The following is a 14,077-nucleotide window of genomic DNA, read 5'->3' as shown; positions in this document are numbered from 1 at the left end:
AGCAGTAGCCTGGGTGTGTTTTCACCCGGACACTGCGGAGTTCCTTCACGGTCTTGGCCGGCATGCCAGTGAGGGGACACTTGACCCGTGAGCCCAGTGCCCTACCTTCGAAGGGCACCCTGGGCGTCTTTCTTTCCTTTCACAATGGAAACTGTCAGCCACTGTCCACCTGAAGACGTAACTAGTCCTTGTGGGTACCTCGGAAGCTCACAAAACTCCCCCACAGGTGTGCGGAGGACTTTGTGCTGTTGGGGGTCATCCAGCCAGCTTTGACGCTGCCCTCTCGGCTTTGCCTTTGTACATGTGCAAGTAAAAGCAGTCAAAGTTCATTTCTGTCAAAGAGAAGAGCTGCTGTGTGGGAACGGGACGGGGGAGGGCTTGTAGCACCTTACTAGGGCCCTTCAAAGGTTCAGGGAGCTGGCGTGGGAAGGGGGAGGGTGGTCATTCACCGTCTTTAGGGTTAAAGTGTATTGCTATCAAAGCTGATGGGCCAGTCTGGTTTTTATTTTGAGAGGTAGTGTGACCACCACGTTTTCACTTGTTTCAAAGCAGATTTACCTTTGAGAGCTTTGCTTAGTGGTTCTGCCTGCTCCCCTCTCATCCCACACGTAACCCTGAGCCAGGCACCTGCTGTTCTCGGAGCACAACCTTGAGATGATAACTTACCTTGCAGAGCTGGCTTTGCTGCCCGAGGGCACTGGGTAGAGAGCTTGGGGTAGGGGGAGTGGACAGTTGGATCCTATTTTCTTCCTCTAGTCTGGTCTGGTTTCTTGCATGAGCATGTGCCAAGAGTTTCAGGGAGTTGACACGGGGACAGACTGTCTTGTAGAGTGTCTTCTTTAAGCTGTTCTGAGCTGACCCTTGGTCCCACAGTGTATGAGGCATTTGTTTGGTGCTCGGGTCCCTGCTGTCACTACCAGGCATTTTATTTTAGGCCCTCTATCTAGAGACAAGGAGACAGACAAGGTCTACAATATCTTTTGGGTTAGAGGAAATAGTAATGGCGGTCACCAGAGATTTTTGTATGGCTTCTGGTTTAGGTTTACCTTGTGGCCTAGAGATGTTTCTAGCAAGCCTGCTCTTGGGAAGTAGCTAACAACTATTCCCTTCTCTTGAGACCCCATCTCACTCCCTAGCCCAGACCGGCCTTGAACTGGTGATCCTCTGGTCTTAAAGTGCTGAGACTACAGGCATGTGCCACCCTGCATGGCTCTGGCAGAGTTTCTTTCCAGAAGGGAATAGTTACCTGTAGATAACCCCCTGTGGGGTTTGCATATCAGATGTTTACATTACGACAAGGTTTCTCTGTCTAACACTTCTGGGTGTCCTGGAACTCGCTCTGTAGAGCAGGCTGGCCTTGAACTCACTGAGATCCGCCCGCCTTTGCCTCCCAGGTGCTGGGATTAAAGGCGTGCACCGCCACCGCCCAAGGTACATTCTTAACAGTAGCAAAATGACAGTTACGAAGTAGCAACAAAACAATCTTATGGCCAGGGGTCACCACAACCTGAGGGACTGTTAAGGGGCTGCAGTATTAGGGAGGTTGAGAACCACTGGAACATCTAGAAAACTAAAAGGAAGAGTCCATTGCCTCTCAGAGGAAAAGGCGAAACAGTGCTTACTCCCCCACACCGGAGTGATGCTTGGTGCAGTTCCCTCCTTGGGCGTGATTACCCACAGGTCCTTCATGCCTTCCCAGGGCTTGGCCCCAAGCAGGTTACTCAGTATGCAGAAGGGAGGGTTCTGCATCTTCGAGGTCTCTGCTAAGGACTTCACAGCTAGGGGATCTTAGATACTGTTCAAGAACGGCCATGGCAGGAAGAGCGCCCCACTACCTAACAGTCAACAGTGGGGCAGTCACTCAAACCTGAGGCCCTGGGAACTATTTCCAGCACTTTCTACAAGGCCTCACCTCTACTGCTGCTACGACTTCCCGGCCACACATAGTTGGAAGAACATGGCAGCGAAGACTTGAAACCGTGGGCTTGTAGCGCATGTACAGGCTGAGGGAACATCACCTTGTTTTCTAGGTATGCTGTACATGCTGCTCTGGCGGACCGGGCAGGCCAGGGCAATTATCGGGAGAGCTTGCTATTTTAACACCAATCTCTTTAAAGCCTAGCAGTTCAGCAGGGTAGAAGTTTAGTCATCAGGATGTTCCTAAATTACCAGGTTTTGATCTGGAATACTTTCTTCATACTTTGTACTCGTGTGTGGTTTATTTAGGGTTGACTAGAGGGGAAGAATGGGGACAGAAGGAAGGGCCTCAGCCAGCTCATCTCCATTCAGCGTTTAGATCTGCTGGAATGTCTGTTTAGCGGGCCAGAGAGCTTGGCTATATATGGATTTTCGCCTACCAACCTATTTATCCTGTATTTATTTATTGCTTATTTGCTTTGTCCATCGCTAAGCCCCTTTAAGACTAACATATAGTTGGCCTTTTCGTAAATACTTGTTGAATGATGTACTGGACATTAGTAAAAGCATTTCCCTCCCAGGAGGAGTCCAGAAATGACACACAGAGGCAGGGACAGGGAGGTGATTGATGGGAGCTGCCGAGTTGTGCTGTGATTCATTGTTTCCAACAGGCTCCAGACAGGTAAAGCAGGAGGGGGTTGGGAAGAGTGGATCCTGAATGGGTGGAGCCACAGGGTGGAGACTTGTGCAAAACAATAGAGAGGTTTTGAATTGGACTCAGACACTGGGAGAATAATATAGTCAGGTGTTCCAGGCCAGGATTATACTAAAGTATTTATGTATCATCTCCCATGGTCCTTGCAGGTGCTGGCAGACACATTACTATTCTCATTTGGTAGCCTGGGAAACAGCCCAGAGGAGTCAAGTCACTTGTCCAGGGGCGCAGAGCTGGTGTCTGAGCCCAGGCAGACTGACTTCTGACTTTGCTTCCCTGTGGTAACGATGTGTGGCCAGGTCTCTACTCATGCAAAGTCTTCAGCTTTGGGTTCTTCTGAAAAGATATTGGAGAGAAGCTGAGTCTGCAGCAGCGGGAGGGTCCTTACACTGCCTGGTGAGGGTTCAGCCAGTCAGGATGAAAGGGTATTCTTAATTTCCAGGATCTAGTTGTTCCCCAGTAGCAGTACCACACTGAGACTACTTTTGTACTTGACAAGAATGTAGGATGCATGCACACACGTGAACACAGGTGATGCCTGAATTGAATCCAGGATTTTGCACATGTGCCATACCACTGAGCTACACCTCTACCCGATTGGAATATATTTACACTGGTGAGAATTTTAAAGCTTAGGAAGGTACTGTTGAGGGCAGGGGAAATGGCTCAGGCCGTAAAGTGCTTGCCTTGCAAGCAGCAGGATCAAGGTTAGATGATCAGCACCCGCATGAAATCCATAGTACACTTGTAACTGTAGGATTGGAGAGATGGGGACGGGAGTTTCTGGGGCTCACCAGCTGGCCAGCCTAACTAATCCAGGAGACCTTATGTCAAACACAACGTGGATGACTCCTGAAGAATGACACTCGGGCCACCACCTGCATGCAAACAGGTATATGTGCACACACAAATGCACCCATGTATAGGAGCACACACACCTGCTCACCCCGGCCCCACCCCCACAAAGGCCACTGTTGGTCTGGGGTCTCCAGCAGATGTCCCACACATGTACAGTCCAGTGCTTGCCTGGTGCCGCGCAGATGCGGCAGCTGTTTGTTTATGGGCAGTCTGTGGTGGTCTAGGCACTGTGCTGTCCCGTCCTCTTGGAGCTTGCAGTCTGTCTAGGAGACAGACATTAAACGAATAATTACACAAATACTCTTTAATTACAGTTGTTATAGATGCTTCAAAGGAAAAAGTTCAGAGGCATAGGAGCCAGTAATTAGGGAGGGAGGAGTAAAGGGACAGTTCCTGAAGAAAGGGCATTGGGAACAGTCTTCTGACTTAGAAGGAGTTGTTTTTTTCTTTCTTTGGAAATAGGGACAGTAAGGAAAAGAAAGGCACTCTGGATAATAATGGACAGGGTTAGACAGCTGGTACAGGTCTAACTCAAGCATTCTGTTGACTTATTATGTATGTATTTGGGCACAAGGATGCCATGGTGCCTTGTGTGGAGTCAGGACAACTTGTAAGAGTCAATTTTGTCCTTCCATCATGTGGATCCTGGGGGATTGAACTCGGGTCACAGGGCTTGACAGCAGGTGTTTTAACCTGAAAAGCTTCCTGCTGACAGTTCCTTTCCCCTCCTGATGGGCTTTTGTGTGTTTGCGTGTTTGTTTTTAGTAACTAAGGCTGGCCTCGAATACCCAGTCCTCCTCTAGCAGCTCCCAAGTGCTGGGATTACAGGCGTGTGCCACCAGACCATGCTTGCCTAAATTCACAGTCACCCTCCTGCCTCCGCCTCACCAGTGCTAGGATTACAGGCACATACCGCCAGGCTTGGCTTGGTCTGTTTACTTTGCTATGAATCTTGCTGTTCTCTGTGTGGTTGGGTGTACCAGCACCATCCAACACTGCCTGGGAGCCTGGTGGAAATGCAGACTCCTGGAGCCCTCAGCAGGTTTGCTGAGCCTGCATTTTACCAAGAGCGCTCCGGAGGTGCACCCTGAGCTGGGAGGTGGTTAGTTTTGCAGGCAAGGAGTGGTGTGACCTGGAACAACTTCTCCGGCAAATAGCAGGGAATTGGGCAATTTCACAGGTCCCTCCTGGTGTCTCTGGCCTTTAGCTTTTGGATGTTCGCGCTATTTCCAAGCATTCTGAGGGCCAGGACCTGCGCCACTGCAGCCTCCACCCCTGCCTTGCCTTCGTGGGGACTCTCCTTCACTTTCGTGAGCACTCAGGCACTTTTGAGAAGTATCAGGAAGTTGTCAGAAGTATACAGGGAGATTTAGCCTAAGTAAGAAAAAGTGACAAGGTCAAAGGGCTTTAGGGAAGGGAGATGTGAGGTTTCTGCTCGAAGTGGAAGTTAAAGGGGGAGGGGAACCTGCTCTGTAGTCCTGTGGGTGGGAACTTTGTCCCTGGCCTCCTGTAGTCACAGCAGGGAGGACTGGACAGGGTCCTTTACTATAGCAGTTGGAGTGGACTGTTTACCTGTGAAGCCATGCAGGTTATGTATGTGGCATTCTGGAAGAAGACTGTACCCCTCCTTAGCTTCAGAGGAGCCCTTGACTCTAGCCCAGTGTCTCAGCTTGTGGGTCACATCCCTTTGGGGGTGTCGAGCGACCCTTTCACAGGGGTCACATTTATCAGATGTCCTGCATGTCAGATATTTACAACTTACAACAGTAGCAACGTTACAGTTATGAGCTAGCAATGTAATGTAACTGTGTTAAAGGTCACAGCATCAGGAAGGTTGAGACCCACTCACTGGTCTAGGCTAAGCTCCGTACTGGTGCTGGAACCCAGCGTCCCTCTAGCCCTTTTTCCTTTCACTTTCATTTTTAAGATTATGTGGGGCAGGGGGTGTGGCGGCACAGGACGGTTTGTGGATGTCAGTTTCCCCACCGCCATGTGGATCCTGGGGACTGAACTTGGTTGCTAGACTTGGTGGCAAGTCTTTGAGCCATCTTGCTGGCCCTCTTGTTTTTATTTCGAGTCAAGGTCTTACCAAATTGCTGGCTTGAACTTGCCTTGCTCTATAACCTGGGCAGATTTTAAGTAGTATCACCCAGCTCTTTTTTTTTTTTTTTTTTTTTTTTTTTTGGTTTTTCGAGACAGGGTTTCTCTGTGGCTTTGGAGGCTGTCCTGGAACTCGCTCTGTAGACTAGGCTGGCCTCGAACTCACAGAGATCCGCCTGCCTCTGCCTCCCGAGTGCTGGGATTAAAGGCGTGCGCCACCAACGCCCGGCCTCACCCAGCTCTTTGATTCAACAGTACTTAACTATGCCCAGGGCACAGTTCTAAGTAGTTTACATAATGTCTATTACCTTTTTATTTATTCATTCTTTCTTTTGTGGGTGGTGGAGATAGAGACAGTCTCCTGTGGTCCAGACTGCCCTCTAGCTTGCTATGTAGCTGAAGCTGGCCTCGAACTCTAAATCCCCCTTCCTATACTTCCCGAGTGCTGGGACAGCATGCTACCGTAGGGAGATCTGTTTAAATATTTAAATTAGCTCCTTTAAATAGAATAGCTTTCCTGAAGTCACATGTAGCAAGCATCAGACACAGTAAGACACATGTAGCGAGCAATCTTTGGACACAGGTGGGATGGGTGAGACCTTTTTAGTAGTAGAGATGGAGGTTATAGAGATGTGTGTCCCCCCCCCCCCAGTCAGCGTCTCCTGATTGTTCATGTATGTGACAGGAAGAATTTCCATAAGGAAACACTGAGATGGGGCCAGGTTCCCATACTGCCTCTGAAAAGCCGAATCACCACTGGGTTCAACTTCCTCTAATTTGCAAAGCAAAGAATTAGCAAACGAGAAGACTGCAGCCTTGAAGACTAAACATTCAGGATGGAGAGCCTTTGAAGAAATGCACCCTTGAATTAGGGGAGGGGGTTGTAAGAGGAGATTGGGGTAGATGCCCAAACGGAACAGATTAAAGGGTGTTAGAACCAAAGCTGGGCCAGATGCATGCCAACAGCGTCATAAGGTGAAATAACTGCTTTTATTACCTCCTAATTAATGTGTGGTGCTTCCAGACCTGACCCTCCCCCATCCCTGGTCGGTGCCTTGTCCCAGCACAGAGGCTTTCCGCCGTCTCTTTCACTCTTTCCTAAGCTATTTGAATTTTCATTCGTATGATTTTTTTTCCTTTATGACATGTATGAGTGTGTTTGCAAACGAGGTCAAATCACTATCAGAAGTAGGCTGGCCTCTAAGAGGGTTTTGGCTGTCTTTCACACCCACCATTGTATGAGCTTCTGGTATTAAATATATATATATGCTCCATTGTGTGTTTATTTCTGGGAGTGTGCAGAGAGCTGTGGGAAATGTGAGGTTTTTCTGAGCAGTCAAAACTAAGCATAAGACATCACCGTGGCCCAGCTGCCTTACCTCCGTACCCCTGGTTAGGAACTACAGTCAGAAAGCAGTTGGAAAGATGGCTGCAGAAGGCAAGAGTGCCCAGATTTAAATGAGAAGCTGACTCTTGCTTGCGTGTGGATTGTCTGGGGTGGGAGAGGCTGTGTGGCTGGGTGCCACCCTGGACAACCCCCCATTTCCAGAAGCTGACTCTTGCTTGCGTGTGGGGACACCCCCCCCCATTTCCAGTAGGACAGTGACGGCACCTTTTCCTGATTGTGTAGGCAGTTCTGCTTGCCCGGTAAGACACAACAGGCAAACTTGACTGCTGGTATTGTGTGTCACACCAGCATGTCTTCCTAGGGACCACGTCCAAGCTGTCCTCTTGAGAACTGTCGGGTACCCTCTCGAAGCCAGTGGTGTGGTTGGTTGGTCTCATTTGATTCTGGTACTGGACCCTGAACTTCCAAACTGTCTTGCTGACACATGCTGTGTTCCATCGTTGTGGCTTTATTAGCTTTGGACCTCAAGACCCCTTGTAGAAATGCCTTTCCTTGTCTCCCTCTACACAGCCCTCCTTGACGTGAACCTGTCCATCCTTGCCCAAGCTGGAAACCCCTGCCTGCTTCCCTGGGCTCCTCCCCCTGCCTTTCCATCATGCCCTGGCCCCCTGTTGCCTCTGTAGGTGTTGGGGTCCCTCATACTGAGCGCCAGGTCTCTGTCTACACTTGTGGACAGTCTTTCTGTGTGTCACTTCCCTCACGCCGGAACCCACTTGACTTCTCTGCATGGTGACCATCAGGGACAGCCTAGCCTGCATGGGTCTGGTGTCTCACTGGTCCTTTTCTCTCTGATCCTGCCATTGCTCCTGTCCTGGCTGCACTTTGGTGCCTATGGCCACAGTCCCCTGCATTCTGCTTTCTTACATTTCGAGTTCAGTCTGAGCGGTGAGGGCGCCATCTTGGCCACATGCCCCCATTCACAGTCCCAGCTGGTCGGCCTTTGGTTTGGGACCCATTTTGACATCTATGCTGTTTGGACAAGTGATTTCAGGCCTTTGCATTTTCTGTAGTTAGGTGAGATTATAGGTGTGCCCCCACATCAGATGGGGTGGTGTAGCTCAGCTAGTAGAATGCACACTAGCACTACAGCCCCTTGTTTTGTTTTGAGACGGGGCCTCATTGTTTAGTCCTGGCTGGGTCAAAACTCTATGCAAATCAAGCCATCTGCAGACTTGTAGAGGTCTTCTTGTCTGCGACTCTCCAAAACATGGTTGTACCCATTTCCTTTTTATGTATACAGACTGCGGAAGACTTAAAGATCCTTGGTACCTGTCTTTTGTATGTTTGCTCGCTTGTTTTTTGAGCCAGGGTCTCTACGTAGCCTTAGCTGTCCTGGAACTCTTTATGTAAACCAGGCTAGTCTCAAACTCACAGTGCTGGGATTAAAGGCATGCACCACCACACCCTGCCTCCCCACCCCCAACAATGCAGTCACATTCATTTGTCACAGTACTTTAGCTGACTTTCCCTCCCTCCCCCACTTTGGTTTTTCCAAACAGGGTTTTTCTGTGTAGCTTTGGGGCCTATCCTGGGGAACTATGTAGACCAGGCTAGTCTAGAACTCACAGAGATCCTACCCACTTCTGCCTCCCAAGTGTTGGGATTAAAGGTGTGTGCCACCAATGCCTGGCCTGCCTTCCTCCCTCTCTCCTTCCTTCCCTCCCTTCCTCCTGCCTTCCTTTGCTTTTTGTTGTTGTTTTTTGTTTTGATACAGGGTTTCTATGTGTTAACAGTCTGGCTGTCCTGGAACTCATTGGTATCTGCCTTCCTCTGTCCCGTCCCCCTGCCTCCCCAAATGCTGGGATTAAAGGCAGGCACCGCTACCTCCTAATTTCTTTCTTTTGGACACAGGATCTCACTGCGTAGTTCTGGTTGACCTAGAATTTGCTGTGTAGACCAGACTGACCTCATGTACAGATCTGCTTGCCTCGCCTCTTCAGTGCTGAGATTAAAGGCGTGCCCTGCCATTCCCATCTCCTTTTCTTTAATTCCACAAAATAATCTGGTGCTGTGGTAGTTTGAGTGTAATTGTCCCCCATAAACGCATAAGGTGTGACACCATTATGAGGTGTGGCTTTGCTGGAGGAAGTATGTCACCATGGGGGCGGGTTTTGAGATTTCCTATGCTCAAGATACCTCCCACTGTCACAGACCATTTCCTGTTGCCTTCTGATCAAGATGCCGCCATGCTCCCCACCGTGGTGACAATGAATTGAACTCTGAACTGTAAGCCAACACCTCAGACGTTTTCCTTTGTAAGAGCTCTTGTAGTCATGGTGTCTCTTCTCATCAGTAGGAACCCTAAGACAGGTGCTGTTAAAACAAAATTTTTTGTGACTGTGTGTGTATGTATGTGTATGCATTACAAATGTGTGTGTGTATGTATGTGCATGCACAGGTGTGTGAACACTTGAGCACTCGCACACTCATAGTAGAGCTCCAAGGACAACTTATGAGAGTTGGTTCTGTTCTGTGCTGTGAGATGTGATTACTGCACTGTGGTTCAGGTTGCTGAGCCATCTCCTCAGCCGGGTGCTGTTTTAAATGTGTATGTAATTATCACTGCCTTGACTTTCTTTCTCCTCATCTTCAGTATTTGGTTTATTCAGGTTTCTCTTTTCATCTCAGCTCTTTCTGGGATTATAACATGGTTTTTCAGTCAGAGAGTTTCAGTTTATATTTGACTAAAATTTTATTTTATTCTTATATTTAAGAATAATTTAGCCAGGCGTTGGTGGTGCACGCCTTTAATCCCAGCCCTCGGGAGGCAGAGGCAGGCGGATCTCTGTGAGTTTGAGACCAGCCTGGTCTACCGATCGAGTTCCAGGACAGACTCCAAAAACAATACAGAGAAACCCTGTCTCAAAGAAACAAAACAAAATAATACTTTTACTAGCTGGGTGGTGGTGGTGGTGGTGTAACGCCTTTGATCCCAGCACTTAGGAGGCTGAGGCAGGCGGATCTCTGTGAGTTTGTGGCCAGCCAGGTCTACAGAGCAAGTTCCAGGACAGCCAGGGATGTTAAATAAAGAAACCCTGTCTCAAACAAAACAAAAACAAACAAACAGCAGGACATAGGTGGCACACGCCTTTAATCCCAGCACTTGGGAGGCAGACGGATCTCTGTGAGTTTGAGACCAGCTTGGTCTACAGAGCGAGTTCCAGGACGGTCTCCAAAACAATACAGAGAAACCCTGTCTCAAAACACAAAAAACAAACAAACAAAAAAAGTTAGCTTGACAGTTATTCGCTCTTGGAACTTATAGGCAACATTCCACATTTGTTTGTATTTTAGACAGGGTTCCTTTCTGTGTAATTTTCAGGCTGTCCTGCCGCTCACTTAGTAGACCAGGCTGGCCAGGACTCAGAAGTCCTCCTGCCTCTGCCTGGGACCGAAGGCTGTGCCACCACACCTGGGACTTTCATTGTTGATGCAGAAGTTGCTGACCCAATTACTGTCCTCACTAATTTCTCTGCGCTTTTGCAGTTCATTGTAAAAGTAGGAAGAAATGGATGTTATGCTGTTGCACAAGGATTCATTAGGACCTTAAAACATGAGTGAATCAACGATCTGCTCTCACTCCCACATTTGAACTCAGTGTTTTGAAAGCTTGGAGTCATGTTCCTTATTTCTGGAGCCCAGTGCCTGACTCACAATGTAGCCCTGGTTGGCCTGGAACTCAGAGATCTTCCTGCCTTTGCTTCCAAAGTGCTAGGATTAAAGTCCTTTATTTGCTTGCTTTTTGAGACAGGGTCTCATTTTGCATCGTTAGCTGGCCAGGGACTCACCGTAGTCCAGGATAGCCTCCTGTTTAGAATGGTGATAGTACTGGGATTTTAAGTGTGCCTTTCCCTGTTTCTACGCCACCACTGCTGTTGGTTGGGGGGGAGCTGGGGAGGAAGGCTCAGACCCCCCCCACAATTGGACTCAGCTTTTTGGAAGCTTAGAGCCGTGTTCCTTATTTCTGGAGCCCCAGTGCCTAGCTCACTGTTGGGAAGAGTCATTGCTTAATAGATATCTATTGATTGAACAGAATTTATAGTCCAATCAATATTATTCCTCTTGAATAATAATAAGAATGTTATAAGGCCACCTGTCCTGTGATTGTGGAGACGTCCAGCTCACTCTTTTTGGCCATTCACTGCTTAAGGTTTCCCTCCTGCTGAGGTATTGATATTTAGTGCAGTTTATGAATGTCCTGCAACACCAGGTGTCAAGTCTTGGCTCATAAATGGTATGAAGAGATGGGAGGAACATGGCCTAGAGGTAACTGGACATGAATCGGAAGAGACGAAAAAGGGCCTTGAGAATGAGCCACCACGCTGGGGCTGGGCAGTGGTGGCGCACGCCTTTAATCCCAGCACTCGGGAGCAGAGGCAGACAGACTCTGTGAGTTCCAGGACAGCCAGGATACACAGTGAAATTCTATCTCGAGGAACCAAAAGAAAGAAAGAAAAAAAACGGGAGTGAACTTCTATAATACAGGGGCTGAGGTAGATCTCTGGCCTGACAGGTACGAGGCCTCAGCAAAGTCTAGGAAATGACAAGAAACACATTATATATACGATTAGGACAGCTGATGGTGGTGGCACACACCCTTGATCCTGAGACTCTGGGATCTCGGCAGAGGAAGGTGGGTCTCTGTGGTTTGAGGCCGGCCTGGGAGGGAAGGTGGGAGAGGAGAAACCCTAAACCTCCATTGGTAGGGAGCTGCTAAACTCATCCAGCCACCATGCGGTTCCATGCTGTTGTAGTTACAGAAAGAGTGAAATCCCATCGTGTGCCATTGTAGACTTGGGGTGATCTCTGAGGTGTTTTCTGAGAGAATGAGAGATAGAAGAAGGCCTGGCCGAGCAAGGCCTTTGTACTTAGACTTATAACTACTTTTCCTAGGGAGAGGAGCTGGCTTCTACATTTTGAATTTTGTGCTTTGTGCATAATACTACCTGATAACAAATATTTGTAAGTAAGGAGTTTGATAGGAAAATGGGACTGCCAGGAGTGCTCAGCATTCTCAAGCACTCCTTCCTACAACTTGTGCAAGCTCATCATTTTAAAGATTTATTTACTTATTTTCATGTATGTGAGTGCTCTATCTGCATGTACAACTTTATGCCAGAAGAAGATTCCACTTATAAGATGGTTGTGAGCCACCATGTGGGTGCTGGGAATTGAACTCAGGACCTCTGGAAGAGCAGCCAGTGCTCTTAACTGCTGAGCCGAGAGAGTCTCTTCAGCTCCGCTTGTCATTTATTTTTATTTTTATTTTTGTTTACTTATGTGTGTGTGCCTGTGTGCACACATGATGTGTTGGGAAGGCATGTGTGCCAGGCACATGTAGAGGTCAGAAGACAACTGTGTTGATTCTCTCTCCCTTTTGTGGGCTCCAGGGATCCAGCTCAGGTCACAAGAGAGTAAGGACCTTTACTCTGTAAGGCGTCTAGCAGCCCAAGCTTACTCTTTTTTTTGTTTGTTTGTTTTTCAAGACAAGGTTTCTCTGTGGCTTTGGACCAGGTTGGCCTCAGACTCACAGAGATCCCCCTGCCTCTGCCTCCCTAGTGCTGGGATTAAAGGTGTGCGCCACCATGCCTATGTCTGAGCTCTCTTTTTAATTGGCACTTCTTTGGTCGAGAGCCTGTATTCTTCCATCTTCCTTGGTCCTAGACTCAGTTGAAGGTGTGTACATTTCTGTTCCTACCTCTCTAGTTGACCTGTGTCTCTAGGCGAAGCCCAGGCAATAGGTGGTGAAGGCAAGCCCCGGATCCTGCCCGTCGCATCAGACTCAATGAGAAAGATTAGAGATGGGCTCTGCAGTCCTATCTTTGAAGTGGCCAGCTTTCATCAGAATGTCTGAACTTCAGCATTATTTCAAGGGACCTTTTATTACTGTCGGTGACCTGGCCTCAGGTGGGTGCCCGCCACTGCCAGATGTGAGGAGAGACCACTCCCTGCTCTCTGAAGCTGAGGCCTTGACTTTGTTTTGTGGTCAAGAAGTTTTCAGAGCTGAGAGCACTTAGTCCTTGGAAGATTGCTGCAGAATAGTTTTTAAAGTATTTTTTTCTATGAAGAGGTGTAAATTGGATGGTATGCCTTTAATTAGAGGGGAGGAAAGTTATGTATGTTTTGTTTTTATTTTTTTGTCTCACAAATATTTGCATTGTTTCCCAAAGATGGGGGTATTGACTGCTTTCCCTGTGCTGAAGAGAAATGCTGTGTAAACAAAGCTAGAGGTGCTGGCCATCTATAAGACTGTAATTTACAGGCTTCATCCAGGGGAAGACTTTGATGCCTTTAAGAGATACAAACCATCCTGGACTAGCTGTCCTGGTATGCAGTACCATAGTTTTTAGTTAAGAGTTGTTTCTTTAGAAAGGCAGGATTCTTTCAAGTGGTGGTCACAGGGGCAGGAAGTTCTTGGGATCTGTGTGTCTGCATTGATGTCACTTGACAGGTTCACCAGGGACACATCCCAACAGCCGGCTTTTCCCATTTTCGTTTGTCTGACCGACTATCTCAGCGCCATCACCATGTGAATTTCCTACCCAGCGATGGAGTTGAATGTGTGAATGAAGAGGAGGTGCCCAATAAATGTTCCCCAAATAGATGCGTTTTGATATTTGAGATAGACTTTAATGCTTTTGGCTTTTGATCATAACAAGGGCTGGAGACATCCAGCCGCCTCCCTAGCTCCTGGGGTTTTCCTGGTACTTGGATAATTAAGTCTGTGCCGTATGGAGTTAAGCCCCCTCGGGCTCCAGGACACTGGTTTGAATGAGCCTCACTTTTAGCGTGGTGCTCTAAACACTCCCTGTCCATCCTCTGCTCCATCCTCATCTGGGGAAACTTCTCCCTAGTGTGGCAGTGTTCTGCTTCTCTTACAGAGCGTGTGGGGAATTTTGCTGCCAACCCCTGCTTTGGAGGCTTCCCAAAGAAAAAAGAACAACAACAACCAAAACCAAAAACACCTCAATTGTAAAAATTCTTTGCCCCCAAATCTCAGCACAGAAGCTGCACTCTAATCTGGTCTTAAACTGGTTGTGTAGCCCAGGCTGGCCATAAGATCCTCTTATCTCTGCCTC

General features: G+C 48.2%; 1 protein-coding gene across 3 annotated transcripts in view; it reads left to right on the top strand.

The window, feature by feature from the left end:
• Znf710 (zinc finger protein 710) overlaps window positions 1–14,077 on the top strand; it is a 66,147-nt gene that overhangs the window by 2,878 nt on the left and 49,192 nt on the right. Inside the window, exon 1 of one of the 3 annotated variants that reach the window (XM_040729710.1) lies at window positions 1,533–2,030. The exons of the other annotated variants lie outside the window; for them this stretch is intronic. The gene's annotated coding sequence lies outside the window, so the exon portion shown is untranslated. Of the gene's footprint in view, window positions 1–1,532; window positions 2,031–14,077 lie in introns of those variants that run through there. 3 annotated transcript variants of the gene reach the window in all.

The sequence above is a fragment of the Mesocricetus auratus genome, unplaced genomic scaffold (genome assembly GCF_017639785.1).
Source record: "Mesocricetus auratus isolate SY011 unplaced genomic scaffold, BCM_Maur_2.0 Super-Scaffold_4256, whole genome shotgun sequence".
NCBI lineage: Eukaryota > Metazoa > Chordata > Mammalia > Rodentia > Cricetidae > Mesocricetus > Mesocricetus auratus.
The sequence above is the reverse complement of the archived record's forward strand: the minus strand, read 5'-3'. Positions and strand labels throughout refer to the sequence as shown.